The sequence below is a fragment of the Camelus ferus genome, chromosome 5 (genome assembly GCF_009834535.1).
Source record: "Camelus ferus isolate YT-003-E chromosome 5, BCGSAC_Cfer_1.0, whole genome shotgun sequence".
NCBI classification, from domain to species: Eukaryota; Metazoa; Chordata; class Mammalia; order Artiodactyla; family Camelidae; genus Camelus; species Camelus ferus.
In genome coordinates, this window is record NC_045700.1 from 81,975,727 (window position 1) to 81,994,679 (window position 18,953).

At 40.1% G+C, this 18,953-nt stretch overlaps 1 long non-coding RNA gene across 1 annotated transcript in view; it reads left to right on the forward strand.

The window, feature by feature from the left end:
* Nucleotides 1-210: 210 nt before the first annotated feature.
* Nucleotides 211-18,953, forward strand: part of LOC116663773 — a 212,305-nt gene continuing 193,562 nt past the window's right edge. Inside the window, exon 1 of the long non-coding RNA XR_004320102.1 lies at nucleotides 211-387. This is a non-coding gene — a long non-coding RNA (uncharacterized LOC116663773). The remainder of the gene's footprint in view (nucleotides 388-18,953) is intronic.

Consider the following 18,953-nt stretch of genomic DNA (forward strand, 5'->3'; position numbering starts at 1 on the left):
GTGGTTTGTTACTCAACAGTAATGATACAGCTGTGCTGGTTTCTATTTAGTCATGTGACTCTGTTTTGCTCTGGAATTCCCAGCTGCGTGTTTCCCAAGTCTCTACCACCTGAATGCCAGGAAGTATCTGGAATGTTTCCATCCTGACTCAGCCAGTCTGGATTTGTGCTGAGCCCAGAGCAAGCTCTCAAATGCCAAAGCCTATGGCACCAACATGGGAACTGTCCCAGTGTGGCCCCCTCAGAGGGCGTCATTGGAAGATGAGTTGTGCGGCAGTGGGCACTAGGAACGACCAGGGGCATGGAGTTTCTGGTGCTGTGATTCACTGAACCTTTGCCCAGGGCATCCCCCATGGACACCCAAGATCTGACCTACTTAATGCTAGAGGTAAATCTTGCTATGGACTGAATTGGGTCCCCTCAAAATTCATCTGTTGAAGCCCTAATTCTTTGTGTGACTGGAGCTGGGGACTTTGGAGAGTAATCAGGTTCAGGTGAGCTCATGAAGGTAGGATCCTCATAATAGGATGAGTGCTCGTATAAGTAGAGACAGCACGGCATGCTTTCTCTCTTTCTTTCTTTCTCTCTCTCTCTCCTTCCCTGCCACATGAAGATACAGCAAGAAAGCTGCTATCTGCAAGCCAGGAAGGTAGTTCTCACCTGGACCCGACCATGCTGGCACCCTGATCTAGGACTCCAGCCTTCAGAGCTCTGAGATAACACGTTTCTGTTGTTTAAGACCCCCAGTCTAGGGTGTTTGCATGGCAGCCCCAAAGTGATACACAGCTGTTTCTAGTTAGACAGATGTTTGGCATGGCTTCAGGGGAAAATAATCGGAATGATTAAATGCATTTTTCATTCCAGATGTTTTGGCAATGTGACGACCTGGCCCATCAGTGCTTGTGGGATGGCCCTGTGGCTGTCCCAGGGAGTAGCTTCTGGACAAAGGGGGAGATGCTGGGAGGGGCCAAGGGAAGCTCCCTTCTCTTCGTTCCAGGAAAGCACATGTTCCTTTTTGGAAGGAGGGTACGTGAGCCTTTCGTCCATGGAGATTTATGAGATACATACAAACCCTTCCCTTTAGTTGCAAACAGACTACGTTAAACAAGCCTGCCTGCTAGTATGTCTTTGTCCTCCTCCTCTGTTCGGTCTGCTAGCAGCCACTACTGAATTTGTGGTTGAAAATGGCAAGGAGTAAATTCATGGCAAGGTCAAATGAGTGACAAAAACATGTCAAAAGATGAAAGTAGGTGACTAGGACTTGTCCTGGAAAGGATTCCCAGTCCTGACTATACAATGATGAATAGCATGTCTTAGTGCATAAATATGAGGTGTGGATAACTGAGCTCTTATTTAAACTCCCCCCACCCCACTTCCCCAAACCAAGAATTCCATTAATAATGATTCTAACTTTCTCATGTGTGACTCGGAGAATCAGGTTTGCTGATCACATAGAGGGAAATTCTCCACTGCAAGGTGGGCAAACTTTCTATAAACACCAGGTAGTACGTATTTCCGACTTTGCTAGCCATCAATGCTGCAACTATCCAACTTTACTATTATTGTGTGAAAGCAGCCAGAGATAACATTTAAACGGATGTGTTTATCAAAAGAGGTGGCAGTCTGGATTTGGCCCACGGGCCAGGGTTTACCAGTGTCTTCTCTACCAGGTTCAAGGAGTCAATGTTTCTAAGGTGCTTTAAGCAGCACCTGGAATATGGTAATATGTTTGGAATTGTTGGCTACTGGTTTTCTTCACTTGGTCTGGAGCAAGGCTGCAGGAGCAAAGTACTGAGAAGAGGGTTAGAATATAGTGAGTCTGAGACTCAGTCAAATGAAAATAAAGACAGGGGCTTGGTTGAAGGGGAAGTACACAGAGCCCCAGCCCTTGGCAGAGAATTGCCTTAGAGATTGTGTGTCTTAGTACGTTCAGGCTGCTATAACAAAGTATCATAGATTGGCTGATTTATGAACAACAGAATTTTTTTTCTCACAGTTCTGGAGTCTGGAAGTCTGAGATCAGGGTGCCAGCATTGTCAGGTTCTGATGAGGGAGCCTCTTCCAGGTGGCAGACTGCTGCCCTCTCTCTGTATCCTCACATGCAGAAGGAGGGCCAGAGGGCTGTCTGGGGTCCCTTTTATAAGGGCACTAATCCCATTTAGGAGAGCTCCACCCTCATGACCTAAGTACCTCCCAAAGGCTTCACTTCTTAATACCATGACATCAGGGGTTAGGATTTCAACATTTGGATTTCAGGGGGACACAAACATTCAGTCCATTTTTGTGTGATTCTCTTGCCATGCCAGGAAACTAACATGTCGTGTTCCATCACAGAGCAGGCCCTCCTACCTTTCTCTTCTACATCAGCTTCATGAACTAACAGTCTATAGCTATTCTGCATGCATAAGCTACCTTGATATCCTGTACCCCACAGTATCCATCAGAATGTGAGGTTGTCACTGTGACAAGACAAAGCAAACAAAACTCTGAATGCCAAGTCAGAGTGTCATCTTGCATGATCCAGACTAAATGTCCACACTAACAATCTTCCTACAAGATTTACAAATCTTTTCACTCAATCCTGGGTACGTTGGCTTTTCCATTGCTATATTAGCTTGGTGCAGGTGTGGGAAAAGATTTGAGCATGATGAATTGTTTCTCCAAGAGCCAAAAGCTAAATGATGAAAGAATTGGATAGAAAACATGTTAACAAGATATTTTATATTAGCTCCAAGGAGCTAGACCAATTACTATGATGTGTTACATGTTCAGAAGTCAGGAAATTCTAAATTATGGTTCCCAGTATGAACGTAACTCAGACCCTTTGCACATGCAATATTTTATATGACTGTATATGGTGTTAACTTTAATGCTTTAACATCTATTCTTAATGTGGCAACTATAAATTTGAATTTCTTGACTTCAGAGGTTATAACATTTAACCATACAGCTGCATTGACATACTTATTGCCTTCAAGTATTTTTTGGTGTAATGTTTTGACAAATCAACTCTCTATATGGATAGGTCTGGTCTTTTTTGTTATCATACAAAAAAAAAAAAAAAAGACTGTGGCCTGTGGCCTGCCACTGTTTAGCTTCATGGCCTCTCTAGGTTATTTGAACTAAGTGGGATGTAACTAAACCATTTTCACTTTCTAGTGGTTTCTACATCAAGTCACATCTTGAGGAAGAAGGATTTTTCTGAACATTGTTGTAACATTTATTTCAAGAGGTTTGGTCACCCTAGAGATGGCATGGAAAATGAAAGAGAAGTGCAGAGTTTGATTCCAGGTTGCACTATGCACATTGTAATAACTGTGAATGGAATCCCCTTGAGTTTAAAATCTAACGTGAGAGTCCAATGGGAGATTTATAAAGGAAAGATTCTGCGCTCTGGGAGTATAAGCAATTTTTTCTTATTAAGAAACTGGCATCAGGGCCTCTTGTTCCTTCTCTCTATATTTCTTTACTCCTGTGTGCACATTGTTTTAGGCAAATGGGTTTCTCTAGTTTTGGAGACATCTATCTTCCTTTTTCCCCCATCCCTGTACTCAGGGCTACAGCTTTCTCTGGTCTTAACAAGTAGGTTGTGAAGCAGCTGTCCTGACCATGGCAGGCAAGAAGCTAGAAGGGCCAGGAGGTAGTCTGTGTTCTTAACCACTTTGCTGTTATAATTAGTCCCAAGTTCCTTGTTTTGGGGCCAGGTACTCACCACACACACACAGACCTCCCCCCCCCCCCACAACACCTATGTGTAGGTGCAGTGAATATGGATCTTTTCTCATAAGTTCAGGTGTGCAGGAAATCTACCTCTTTAAAATCTTTCTTTAAATTGACTTAGTTTTAACTCCTGGCATCCATCCTACCAGGCTGCATTATATGCTGTTCACAAGGGTCATACTTAAACTAGTATAAGGACATTGAAAGGTTGAAGGTAAAATATTGGAAGAAGATATACCACACTAACACTAACCAAAAGTAAGCTGGTATATCTATATGGACTCAGACAAAATAGATGTTAAGGGAAGAAGTATTACAAGAGACAAATGGGAACATTCAGTAATGTTTAAGGGGGTAATTCAATAGATGCATAATAATAACCAAGTAACTTAAACTTGCAAAATATAAAGCAAAATATAGCTGAAGGAGAAGGAGATATTGCCAGAGCTACAATTAATTGTGTTTGTTATAATAAGCAGCCAAAACTGTTAGAAGAAGCAGTTATTCTAATACAACTTACTCTAACAAAACTGTTAGAATCTGCGGACAAAAAATATGCGAGAATATGTGGAATCTAAAAAAAGGAAAAAGAAGACACTAATGAATTTATCTACAGAACAGAAACAGACTCATAGGCATAGTAAACAATTTTATGGTTATGAGGGGAAAGGGTGTGGAAAGGGATAAATTGGGAGTTTGAGATTTGCAAATAGTATGTGTAAAACAGATAAACAACAAGTTTCTTCTGTACAGCACAGAGAACTATATTAAATATCTTGTAGTAAGCTATAATGAAAAAAAATATGAAAAGGAATATATACATATGACTGAAACATTATGCTGTACACCAGAAATTGACTTAACATTGTAAACTGACTACACTTTAATTTTAAAAATTTGAGAATATAGAAGAGTAATTTTATCTACCAACTTGACCTAATTAAAATGTATAAAACTCTACACTCAACAACTGTATAAATAAATTCCTTTCAAGTATACCCACAACATTTGTTTATCAATGTAGACCCATATGCCAGGTCATAAAACAAGTCTCAAAAATTTCAAAAGATTGAAACTATGTGTAGTATATTCTCCTACCATAGTGGAATTGAGCTAGAAATAAATGCAAAAACATAACTAGGAACTCCTCAAATGTTTATAAATTAAGCAATACATTTTTTAAAATAACCCATGGGTCAAAGAAGAAATCACAATAAAAATTAAAAACATTTTTTCACTGAATGCTAATGAAAATACAACATAATAAAATTTGTAAAATAAAACTAAAGAAGTGCTTTGAGGAAAATATATGGCCTTAATTGAAAATGTCTGAAAAGAGGAAAGGCTGATAATCAAAGATCTTATCTTACATCTCAGGAAACTAAAGAAAAAAAAGACAAGCAAATTAAAAGGAAAGACAGTAGAAGGAAGGAAATAATACAGATAAGATCAGAAATTAATGAAATACAAAAAAAAAAAAAAACCCACAATAGAATCAACAAACCAAAAATGGGTTCTTTGACTATACTAGTGAAATTGAAAAACTCCTGAAAGTTTGTTTTGTTTTTCCCTTTCGAAGTCCTGAGTTAAAGTGTTCTCTGGATATGCTGCGTGTCAATATCTGAGCTAGCTAGAAAAAAAATTTAATTCTTCAGGTGTAAAGACAAAGTTTACAGTGACTGCTACAGTCTCCTATGGAAACCTAAACTGTAGACCAAGGGATCTTAACTTGGAGTGAATCTTCTTGGATGAGGTTTACAATACACGTTCACCACTGTTAGTTCACTGGGGTCATATCCTTTGCAAAAGTAAATGACAATGAAGGCTTGTGTATTCCAATGGACAAGTGTGTGACCCCAATGGTGAGTCTCAGGGAATCTGAGAAAAGCTCACTGTGGGCTAGAGAAGACTTTGTAAAGGAGAGGGACCTTGGCCAGGGACCTGAAGGGCAGGTGTCTTAGTCCATTCACGTAGACACTTTCTAGCCTGCATCTCAAAACTCTTGCAGCCCCTACCCACTACCCAATTCCAAAACCACTACCGCATTTCTAGGTGCTTGTTGCAGCAGCACCCCTACTTCTCAGTACCAATTTCTGTCACAGTCAGTTTGGACTGCTGTAACAAAAACACCACAGACTGGGTGGCTTATAAACAACACAAATGTATGACTCACGGCTCTGGAGACTGGGACGTCCAAGATCAAGGTGCCTGCAGATTTAGTGTCTGGGAGATCTTGCTTCTTGGTTCATACATGGCCAGCTTCTGTCTGTGTCCTCACATGATGAAAGGGGAAAATTCAGGTCTCTCCAGTCCCTTATAAGGGCACTCATGCCATTCATGAGGGCTTCCACCTTCAGTTTCCTAATTGCCATCGAAAGGGTCCACCTCCAAACACTATCACATTGGGGGTTAGATTTCAACATAAAGACTTTGGAGGGACACAAACATTTCAAACTCTAATGGGAGGTAAACCTTAGTTAAAAGGAAGGAGGGGAAGACATGATCATTAGAGGTAGCATCCTGGAGAAGGATGCAGGGAAGAGTATGGAGGACCCAAATTTGCCATTAGACACCTCTTGGAGTGCCTGCTCAGCTCCCCCAATTCTGTTTTCTTCTCAAATTGCCTTTGGAACAGAGGAATGGGTCCCCAACAATGAGGTCTAATACATGACCCTGACCCTCTGTCTAGGGCCGATTAGACTCAGAATGGAAAACTGAGAATCACAGGAAGTGGAAATGCTTGAGTTGACCCTCCATACTGATAGATGTACTAGAGCGATGAATGTTTCTCCACCTTTTAAGGGGCTTTTTTAGACATTTCCCCCAATGACTCCCACCCCTGTGAAATTTTAATACCACAAGTAAACTGTATATCTGTGCAAATATTTTATGTATAACTGTACTTTATATATAAAAGAATAAGATTTTTTGGTTTCGACCCACTCCAGGAATCAACCTTCATCCATATTGGAATATATTTTTCAGAGAGGAAACTCCTTAACTCTTCTAGATGGTCCCTACAATAGCACTATTTCCCAGCTTTTCTTAGTCTTGTTTGTTCACCTCTTCCTTGAAATTTTTAAGATCATTACTTAATCTTTTAAAAACATTCACTTTCTGTTAGTTGCAACCAAAATAACCTAAAAAGGAAAGCAAAAATATCAACTAATACATGCTTTAAAGACCATCTATCATGTTTATACCTCACAGAGGGCCATTTCAGGGACTTTATCCCAGGACACTCCTTATCAGATATGTTTTCATATCAGCACCTGCTTTTTGTATGGAAAAAGGCAGATACGGGTTTTTAATTCATAGTGAAGACACTCTGAATACCACATTGAAATCTACATGTGATAGAAAAGGCAACAGGAAATTGCTTTGAATAACAGAAAATACATCTGTGTCTGAAAAATTTAAAGACACTGAAGCTGCTTTCATTTGCATTTTACACATGTATGCCAGCCATCCCACGGAGAGCTGAACAAGTGGGAGAAATCGATAGCTGAATTTAATTTTGCACAGGAATTTGAAAGCTGGAGAAATAGAGGATTAGAAGAAGGATCTCGTCTCATCTCATGCACTGTTATACCATCACATCAAATCTGAAATCAGTGTGTGATTTGTTGTTCAAGAAACGTTTTTAAAAAGTATATGTTTTTCCTTGAAAATTTATTTTAAGTTCTCCTTGAGAGGACTCAAGTGGTGATTTTTGGATTAGATTTTTATTTCTGACCCTTGGTGTTTTTTTGTTTTTGGCTTTTTCTAATAGTGAAAATGAAAGACACTTTTTTTTTTAAAAAAACAATCTTTATACTTCACTAATATGGTTCTTGATTGTCTATATCAGTGTTCTCTTTAGGTTGTAATTCTGCTAGATTTCATGAATCTTTATTGCAACTTTTAATTCCTGTACCTTAAAAATGTGTGTATGTATATAGTCTTTATTGCTTCCACATTTTCAGTGATATTCTCTTGAAATCTTTAAGTTATTTACCCATTACTCTTGCTTTTAAGTATTTTTTTCTCAGTGTCAAGTGCTTCTTTATGTTACATTGTATTATTTTCTCTAATATGTAAATGCTAACAATCATAAAATAGAAAGTAGAATCAAACATCTCTGCTCTACATGCCCGTTTTACACAGCTTCTGTTGAAACTTCACAAATACTCTGCTTTCAGTGAAACAGATGGATTCCAATACTTTATTAACATACACATTTAAAGAAAATCTGACTGATTCTTCCTTTGTGATGAGGGGAGCCAATTTTAAAAATAATATTTAGTAATGTAATGGATTAAAATCAAAGTCTCAACAGACTCGCAGACATGGTCAACAATCATGGTTACCGGGAAAAGGGGCTAGGAAGGGATAAATTTGGGAGTTTTGAGATTTTCAAATGTTAGCCACTATGTATAAAAATAGATTTAAAAAAACCAAATTTCTTCTGTATAGCACAGGGAACTATATTCAATATCTTGTAATAACCTTTGAATATGAAAATGAATGTGTACACATACACATACATGCCTGGGACATTGTGCTGCACAGCAGAAATTGATACATTGTAACTGACTGTACTTCAATTTAAAAACTTTAAAAAATAAAATAAAATAAAAGCCTCCATTAATTGAGTACTTTCCTGGGTATAAAGTATTATGTAGGCTTTTCACATACGATCTAACTTAATCTCAATGCTAAGATGTAAAGTGATAATTCTGCCAGCTCACAGGGTTGCTTAAGGAAACTGAACCTTATAGAGGCTGGCAGTGAATAAATGTCATAGGGTTGGAGAATGGCTGAAAACAAAACAGTGCTTAAAATGAAAAAAAAAATTGAAATAAAATTCTAAGTCTATGTAATCCCAAGGCCTAAGCTCTTTCCACCCAGGGAAACATTTTTCAAAAGTTAAAAAATATTAACTTAAAGGATAACAGATCCATGCAGATTTATTAAAGAACCTGAGGTGTTTAGGGGATATACATGTGCCTGGAGCACACTGGGTACTCACTCCTTGTTTGCTTTTGAATAGATGATTGATGAATTAATTAATAAATCAGTGATTTAGAAGATACACTGTATCTTGGAGTTTTTGGAGCCAGACAACTAGTCAGGTGGCTTCTTTTTGTGACACACTTTGCATGTTTGTGCAACCGGTACTGCAGAGATATTTCAGTTGGGTAAGGAAATTTGTGGTTTAGTGTCAGTGACTGTGATTGACTGAGGAAACATTTTGCTCTTTCTTTTCTGTGTGTCTTGTTTTGGCTCCCACTCCAACCAAGCATGCTAATGGTCAGGGCACCTGCAGTCTGCAGGCTCAGAAATTGCCTTGGGGGCTGACAGCAGCTGTCAGCTGAGGGCCCAGGGGGCTCCTCTCTACCAGTGATCAGATGGTCTCATCATAAGGAGGGCATCGGAACTTTGTCTACTTCCTGGGCACAGAAGAGCTCTCTCCTGGCTAGGATGTAATCAGGCACCCTCTTCTAATCAGACCGTGCATGGCTGCTTCCAGTTACTGAGCTGGTGTCTCTGCACCCGTCAGCATAGTGACTGGATGCAGGCCCAAGGCAAGGGGCCTGCATTTCCCACTGAAGAGAGCAGACTTGGCTTCTCTGCAGCAAAGAGACAGTTTTCATTTTTACTTCACAGACCAAATGATTGGATTCTGCAGCAATGGGGAGGGTTGGCTAGAGAGGTCGGGAGGGAGGCCGGTGAACATCGTAGGTATCTGAGCAAGTATTGTAGGTCAGATGGGCAAGTTCTTGTTTGCTGGAGGCACAGGCAGGAACCACAGGTGTGCGTCCTGGCCTTCCAGCCAAATCCCTGGAGGGACGGAAGCTCCGCCGGCTTCCTGTGCTGTCCTTTCTGCTCTGTGTCCATTTGTGTTCAGATCAGTGATGTGTACACGACACCTACAAGTGGCCAGTCCCTGAGCTGGATAATGTTGTGGGCAATACAAGAGAAGAAAAATTCATGAACTTAGTGGAATGTATAGGCAGAAAAATCTTACATGCATAAAATTTTAGACATGTATGGCATCTGAATTATGTCAATTGAACTATTAGACCAGCCAAATAACCTAGCCAAGAAGAAGGGAAAACACTTACCCCCTGCAGCCTCCAGTTCTAACATCCCCACTGTGTTTGACCAAGATGGCCTTAATTTTTCCCTCAGCGTGACTAAATTTTGGTCAGGGTTCTTCTTGACTCTAGGGCCCTAATCAACCTTTTCTTACAGGATTTGCTAGAAAACTTGCAATTATAAATCCTTTCTCTGCCCCTTGACATGTAAATATTTTAAAAAACCTCTTGCCAGTTTTATAGCTTTGGCATGTCTTTCTCAAGGACCTGGGAAATCACTGCCATCACTTTGAAATGTAATCTACAAAGTTGATGACACTCCAGTCTCCCAATTTCCGTGGGAGGGTGGAAACCTAACTTCAGTGAGCACCTTGCTGCAAATTGCAGAACTGCCTTGGTCAGAAAGAAGAGACACCAACAAAACTCATGGTAATATAAGCTGGCAAAAGTGGAAATGATTGATATTTTTTAAACTGATGTATGGTTGATTTACAATGTTGTGTTAGTTTCAGGTGCACAGCAAAGTCATTCAGTTATACATATATTTTTTCATATTTTTTTCCATTATAGGTTATTACGAGATAATGAATATAGTTCCATGTGCTTCACAGTAGGTCCTTATTGCTTATCTATTTTCTATACAGTAGTGTGTATATGTTAATCCCAAACTCCTAATTTATCCCTCTCACCTTCTCCCCACCTCTTTCCCCTTTGGTAACCATAGTTTGTTTTCTGGGCCTGTGAGTCTATTTCTAGTTTGTAAATAGGTTCATTTGGATTATTTTTTTCTAGATTCCACACATAAGTGATATCATGTGATGTTTGTCTTTCTCTATTTGACTTACCTCAGTTTAATACAATAATCTCTAGGTCCACCCATGTTACTGCAAATGGCATTATTTCATTCTTTTTTATGGCCAAATAGTGTTCCATTGTGTATATATATACCATAAAACTTTTTTAGCCATTCATCTGTTGATGGACATTTAGGTTGCTTCCATGTCTTAGCTATTGTCAACAGTACTGCTGTGAACATTGGGGTGCATGTGTCTTGGAAATGATTGATCTTGATAACGTGCAGTCAGTGACAACTGTCATAGCCTGCAAGCTCTCTGAGGGCAGCCACTTTGGATCTTCACTGCTGTATCCCCAGCTCCCAGAACAGTGCAGGGCTTATAATACGGGGTTGCCCATTTGTTGAATGAATGAGTGAATCAGAGCGTGGAGGAAGGAGAAGCAGTATATGCTGGGCTTAGGATATTCCATCATGGGTCTGCTCCTCACTGGGTGACACTGGGCTGGTGTCTTAATCTCTCCAAGCCTCGGTGTCCTTATGTATAAAACAGGGTTAACGTGAACACCTAATGCATAGCATGGTTATGAGAATGAACTGAGATCACATATAAAAGGAGATTAGCATAGTGCCAGCCAGGTTTATAGTAAGGGCTCAGTACATCTGAGCGGTTTTTCATGTTAATGGCCCGAGTGTCAGTTGGGGTTGATTTTACTTGGAGATGAAATCGATGGATTAAGGGAAGATCTGGAGTCTATTCCCAGCTCTGCCACTAGCAAGATGTGTAGTTTGGGGCAAGTCACTTCCCTTCTCTGGATCTTCAATTCTTATTTATAGAAGGATGTTGTTGAAAAAGATGGTCTCTGAGATTGCATCTAGCTTCTTCAGTTTGAGGTGGAGTTGCAAAGTCAAATGCTTACAGGGGACAGCAGGTAATAGAACAAGCTAAGTAAATGTATCTGATCCAACCTCATAGCATCTGGAAGCAATGGAGATGACTAGAGGCAGTAAACGGAGCACTTCTGCTGAATGCAGCCTTGGGGAATATGCCTCCGCGATATTGTCTATTCTGAATTTTCCAGAAAAGCTGGGAATCCACACTTTCTATGAATCCTCATCATTTTTGAAAATTAGCAATTAATTCAATTTTATTTGTTGTTAATTAGTTTTAAATATTGTTTGGGCCACTGTTTTGTGAAGCAAACAAAGTACATCTGTGGGCCACTGGTTTGCTGCTTCTGGTTTGGGTCTAGGAAGATGAGAAGAAACCAGGATCTGAAAAACAAGAGTCTTCAGGACAAGTTTTCACAAAACCAGAATCACTTACTGACCCCGGGATGTTGTGGCTTGTCCTCTGTGTTGCTTATAAAGGATTCTAGGATGACCACCAACCCAGAACATTGCCTGCAGGTTGTCAGAGGACTCAAATTGAATCCTGTTCTGAATTGGGTCAGAAATACCACGGTCCTCCCTTTGATAACTGCAGCTACATCCAAGCTGTTTTCGTTTTTCTTTTTCTTTGTGTCCCTTCTCGGTTTTATTTTATTTTGCTTTTTTTAGTTGCTTAAGAGTGTTGAGCATGGCTTGGGACTCCTTAGAAGGACAGGAAGCTAAAATGTACCCAACGTGACACTTTTCATGGCCATTAAAGCTAACTCTAAATGGGGGATTCTGAATCTGGGAAGGGGGATGAGTTCTCAGAATTTCAGTCTCAGTAGAAGGCATAGCATGAAGATGTGTCTAGGGGGTTTTGATATGTCCTTTGCAGACTGGAAGCAGGAGCCGTGGGATTTCCTTACATTGCCGAGAATCACAGTTGTGAGTTTGAGGTCTTCGGAAAGACAATCTCACTCAGTCCATCAGTCCAGCCTGGGCCAGTCAGGGGTTGAGTGAGACCTGGGCCACTGGTCCAGTAAGAATGTCCCTCTGGATGGTTGGTGATCAATTTCTACAGATGGAAAGTCCGTGTTGATTGAACTGATTGGTTTCATGGAGGCATCAGCAGGAGTCTAACTGAGCACGATGCGGTCTTTTGATTATCCAGCAACTGACCAAATCAATTGATTTTTCTGTAACTGCAGCTTTTCATTTGACATCATAAAGACACAACCTAAATAAAGCATTAGCCTCTAGAATGTGTTTAAATTGAATTTCTGGATACTTTGGCATGTGTCCAGTTTTAAATAAGTTCTGATCTAACTGTATGTAATCCCTAATCAAAGATCCTAGTATATGGAACATTCTCGTTAATAATGATACCTTAGACATCCATTAAGTCTGGACATTAATTTTATGGAAATTCTCCAATACATCTCCATTAGAATTTTTTTCTGGGCAAAATTAGTAATAAAAGCTTTTAATAAATGTCATGAATATCTATGTTCAATCAGACCATTACCCAAATTAAAGCCAGACCAAAATAGAAAATAGTTACTTCTGCTAAAAGTTGTGACCTTCAGAGGACATTTTGAAGAATGAAATTATGTGTTCTGTTATTACTCAAAATGTGTTTGTTGCAGAGAATAATTAGCAAGAGGGAGCAGATTAGTAGTTATTTTACTACTGTGTGGATTCCCTGGTTTTACACACTTCGTGGCTCTTGCAATAAACTCTAAGGTCTATCCACATTATGTCAAGGTTTGAGTTCTGTGTTCCATGGCTAGTTCTGAGACCCTGAGCAAGTTAGTTACATTTCTTGAGTCTTGTTTTCATCATCTTTGAGATGGGTTAATAATTCCTCGTAGGCCTATGGTGAGAATCAAATGAATTTATGTATGGAGAGCATCTAGTACTACACTTGGCCCATAGGTGGCGCTAAAGAAGTGGAAGCCATTATTGTTAACATGGTGAGGGGTAAGTTGGGGCCACCTGCACAGGTTTTCAGAGGGTGGGGAAGAAGGGCAATAAGGACCAGTGCTGGCTTTTATTCTCATCAGTATATCTAAGTAAATAAAGACTCTTTCCTGCCCTTCTTTGGCACTTTCTTCCCCTCACTCTTGGTTATTACCTAAGTGAGAAGTGACAGTGAGATGGAAATATGTATGTGCTCTAGTCTTTTTCTGTCCATGTCAAGCTTAGAGAGTAGAGTAAAACTACACTCCAGTATTTGCCCCATTTGACCTGGCCTATAAAACCACAGTAAAGCAAACCCAGTGCTTGAGAAACATGGGCAGTAGGAGTTTACCTGGAGAAGTGGAAAGACAGGATGCAGAACCAGATTCCCTGGCTTCCAGCTTCCTAATGTGTGCTCAGTTGCATTTGTCCTGTGTTTCATGGCCAGTGCCTTTGTCCTCAAGCTGCAGGCATCTGGTCCTTGAATGCTGGGTTTCCTGACTTTTTGGCTACCACCTGAAGTCCTTCTAGGTGGATGGTTATAATGTGGACATGAGTGAGAAGTCATCTAGTCAAGGAACTTTCAAATGACTTTTTAAAGACAGTGGAAACCTTTCTTTAAATGAAATCTTATGAGGAAATGTAAATGAATAAAAGAGATAAAAATTATAATTGCCCTGGTTTTGAGCAAGAGTGGAAGAATGAGGATTTTTTCCATTTATCCCTTGCTTCAAACCCCTGCTGTTTCCAAGAATAATAGTTAAAGAACCATTAATTCTAGTCTGATCTTCTCTGAAAATAAATTCTGAGAGGATAACTGATCTGCTCAAGGTCACATAGTTAATTAATGGAATAGCAGGTCTAGGGCACAGGTGTCCTTACTTGAGGATCATGTTATTTGCAGGGCTTTTGTTGGACTACAGCATCAGGAAAATCTTTCCCCTTTATCCCCTGGGCCCCTGCTTATCATGTCCCTGATATAATCTTAGGTCAATGCTTTTGATGCAACTGAAGGTACTGTTTCTACATGTAAGTGCAGATGGGGAGAATGAATGCTAATATCAACAATGGCATGACACAGAGTAAGTATCAAGGCTTTTATTCAGAGACCCCTTTATTTTAGACACCTCTGTCCAACACTCAAGTTCTATCTGCACCCAACTCAGTATTTAAAAAATATTTTTTAGCCTTTTTGATTATCCAGAACCTCTCCAAGCTTTTCTCTGGCTCCTGCTTGCTTCTATGTCTGGCTTAAAAGTAGTTCTTGGACGCCTGAGAACAGGAAAGCTTTGCCTCCTTCCTGACCCTTCAGGTTCAAGAACCAGCTGGCTCACCTGAGGGCAGGCCTGGCCAGGCAGTGTCCTGAATGAACTTGCTCATTCCGTGTTGCAATGTCAAACCCACAATCGCTATAGGTAAACAAACAAGACTGGATTTGGCTTATTACAAAGTAGAAAACTGCAGAACATTTAGAATATAAGGCTAAGCAAATGGAAAAAACAATTACCCATAATTTACCATAATTCAACACTGTTAACATTTTGTTATGTTTCTTCTCTCTTTTCGTTGTCTTCCTTTTTTTATTTTTTTTACCAACAAATATAGGTTTGGTTTATTTGAAGAGTTTCCTACAGTAAAACAATTTGATTTTCACATTTTTTTTCCTTTTATCAACAATGCCATTATAAGCACCCACATAGCTGAGTCTTGGCGCGTATCCTTCAGGTGTACTCCTGGGTGTTTGCTATCTGGGTCATATGATCAATGCAGTTTTAAGGCTTTTTATATCTACTGCCTATTACATAATTTTGATCTTTCTTCTGAAAGGTATGATTCACTCAATCTCTTTTATTAGGCACTCTTTTAACCTATTACTAATGCTGTAAGTAATCCTTCTGTCTTATGACATAAACTTCTGTTCTGATCATAGCTTTAAAAAAATCAACTGGCATATTGTTTCAATATGATCATAAAGATGTCTTTCATGCATAGGCAATGGACAAATTAAAACAATTTCAATGATAAAACCCTTAGGCCCCTCGCATCGTTCTCTGCTATTGGTGTTTTGTGTCTGTTCTTAATACTATTGTGAGTGGCAATTGTGGAACACTTGCTCTGTGTGCGGGCCCTTGGCTGAGTACTCCGTAGTCATTATTTGATTTAATCCTCAAGATAACTAAAGATTCCCACTTGACAGATAAGGAAACTGAGGTCTATCAAGATTGCACCTTGCCAAATGTCATATAAGTAATGCAGCTGACAGAATAGTGGCCTCCAAAGATTGCCCAGGTCCTAATCCCTCGGACCTGTGAATATATGGCAAAGAGGATATGGCAGATATGATTAGATTAAGACTCGATTTGAGGAGACTGTCCTGGATACCTGGGTGGGCTTAATGTAATCACAGAAGTCCTCATAAGTAAAAGGAGGCAGGAGCGGCAGGGTAAGAGAAGAAGTTACAGTAGCAGAGGTCAGAGTGATGTGATTCCATAAGCCAGGGAATACAGCGGCCTCAAGTAGCCAGAAAAGCCAAGGAAACAGATGCTCCTTTGGAACCTCCAGGAAGTTAAGTAACTCTGTCCCAGGATCTTGTAACTTCATGCAACTGTCACCCAGATGGCCCCAACGCCTGTGTTCTTTTTATTTTCAGCATACTGCCTTCCCAGACCGTTTCAACTACTTATGGAGAACCAAGAATGGTTTTTGAGCCAAAGCTCCTGCTTCAGACAAAGCTTTGAACTCCGGGTTGCGTGAAACTGGTTTGGATAGAAAAGCTTTGCTACCCACACCTGTCGAGTTTGATCTGTTCCTTCGAGATGTGTTTTAATTGTCAACGAGAGTGGGTGCACAACTGTCAAGCTAGCTTGCTGAAGTGACACGTGGATAAGATTGGCATTCTATGCCTTTCTGGCTGAATTTAATTGTTCTTTTGGTTGGAGTGAATACAACTTTCGTTCTTAAGCTGATAATGAGAGCTTTCTTTCATTATTGCTCGTTTTATTTTCACGAGAGATATATCTACATTTTTTTTTAGTCCATTACATATACATCTGTGGTTACTTTCTTATTTTTTAAATGTAATTATCCAGCTAGGCTAAATTATGGAAAAGAAATTATAAAGATCTTTTCCTGCCAACAGTCTGAATCTGGCCAGCACATTCTTGCTGGTTTGAATGCTGGATATAGTTTCTCTCTATGCTTTCTTCACCCCAGTCTCCAGAAGCCCTTAAACTCCAAGGTGCTTTTTAGTGGAAGCGACATTTCTTAAAGTAGTTCCTCGAGCAAAGCACTATTGCCAAGTGGTGGATTTGTTCATACTTCATAGGGATAGGTATATTTTAGCTTTCATATTAATTTTGAGTTCTTGTTCTATAGAAAACAAAAATACACATGGTAGCTTTTATATATTATGAGATATACACAGAATGAAGTCATATTTCAAATCATAACTGGAATTTGGAATGTGGTCTTAACTAGCCAATGTAATACACAATCAATCTATTTTTAGTAAAAATAAAAATAATTACAACAATTCTTAAGAAAGTTGGCTTGAGCTAATAGGGGGTTAGGTAGAACTGTGGCACTTAAAGAATAAGAGACTCTAAATTCTGTTTAGTTATTCATTTTTGCTTGGTCACAAACCCTGTACAGCACTGTTCTTACTCAGGCACCACTGGTAAGAGTGTAAACTGGTCTACTGTTCCTGCAAAGTAAACTGTCAGTGGTTAATAAACTTAACCGTGTGATTGCCTTACATCTCAGAAGTTTCACTCCTGATTTGACACCCTAGAAACTCTTGCAAAAAATCGCAAGAGATAAATGCAAGGGCACTTCCTGTTTGCTATCTGTGGTAGCAAGTGATGGGGGTGATCTGCGTCTCCATCACGGGAGGCATGGCTTTGTAAAAACCCATTCTCTGCTTATGTCATCCAAACAGGAAGGAGGAGCCACAAAAACTGAGAAGTGTGTCTGGAGCAGTTAACTAGGGTCATGTGGTAGAAGATTCTACCAACTTTGGGATTGTCACTGAAGAGCAAGATATTAAAGCAAAGGTGTTAGCAACTTTCCTTTGATGGCATGGATAAGTTTAACATTGAGCAGAATACACAGCTCCGAGCTGGATTTTACCAGCTGGCTAGAATGCGTGGTAAAACGTTTCTCTGGGTTTCAGAGAAAATAGCAGCCGCCCGCGTCTGCCTCCTGGCTGCCTCCACACACCTGCTTCTCTGAAGTCAAGGCTTGTGTGCCACCAGGACTTTGCTCCCAGGTGTCTGGTACCCAAGGGAGGCATCCAGCAGTGTCAGCAAAGGCGGGTAGATGCTCGGGAGGACCCAGAAAAAGTGGAGAGGAATGTCCTAATCTCAGACGCTGTCTCAGACCCCAAAGAGGGTTTTGTGACTTGATCAGTTGCTATCTAAGTGGATTGAAATCATTTCTACTAGGGTGCTGAGAGACCCAGAGGCATCTCAGCATGTTCTTTTTTGTAGGCTTTGTGAGAAGGATTCACCCAACCCTACTCCACCCACAAGACTGACTATGGCATTGTGCACAAGCAAATTACAGCAGTAAATGGGCCTCTACTCAGATTGCAGAGGGTTCTTTTATCTTCTCCCTAGTTCTTGGGAGTGGCTACCTCTAAAAAGCCACTGGAGATCCGTCTGGATCCATTCCGACCAAGTAGAGGAATGAAATGTTTACTGACTTTAGTTTTCGTTTGTTTGTTTGTTCCTTCCTTTACCCAAAACCAGTGGTTCTGAAGTTTGTTGGCACATTGTAGTTAACTGTGGAGCTTTAAAAAGTACTGATGCTGGGTCCACCTGCAGAGATTTTGATTTAAATGGTCTGGGATGGGGCCTGGCATCAGGATTTTTTAACAGCCTTCTGGTGGTTCTGATATGCAGCGAAGTGTGGGAACCACTACTTGAAACAGTGACCCACGTGAGCTTCTCAGTGCAGGTGACTGTGGCCTCACATCCTAATTTAAAAGGAAATATGCGCTTGGATACACATCGTGCAGTAAAGGCAGCCATCATCCAAGAGCCCCAAGTTAACCCTCTGTATGAGCTTTGGCAATTTTCACAAAGTTCAGCCCCATCACTGGGGAACTGGGAAGACAGGATGAATCTTGGGGTTCCTTTTGAGGTACAAATAATAGTAATGGAACCTGAATCTTAAGAAATTCTAGCTGGTCCATAATTGCGTGATTTGTTCTTTCCACTAAAACTCTGTTCAGAGAAGGTCTTATGGGGGTTTTTCCTGAGAGGGGGAAATATTCTTTTGCTTTTTGTTAACAAATATTACAATGGGTGTAAGATTATAAACACATATGTGTAAACACACACTCACACACACACACACACACACATTCACACACACATATCCTAAATTGGAGACCAGGAACAAAGACCTGAAATGCTGAAATGGGTGGGGGCCAAGTACATTTCTATTTACTCCTTATAGTGCATATTTTAAGAAGCAAGTTTAAAAGAAAAGAGGGTTTTTCAGGATCTGTTGGAGTTGTGGAGGTGG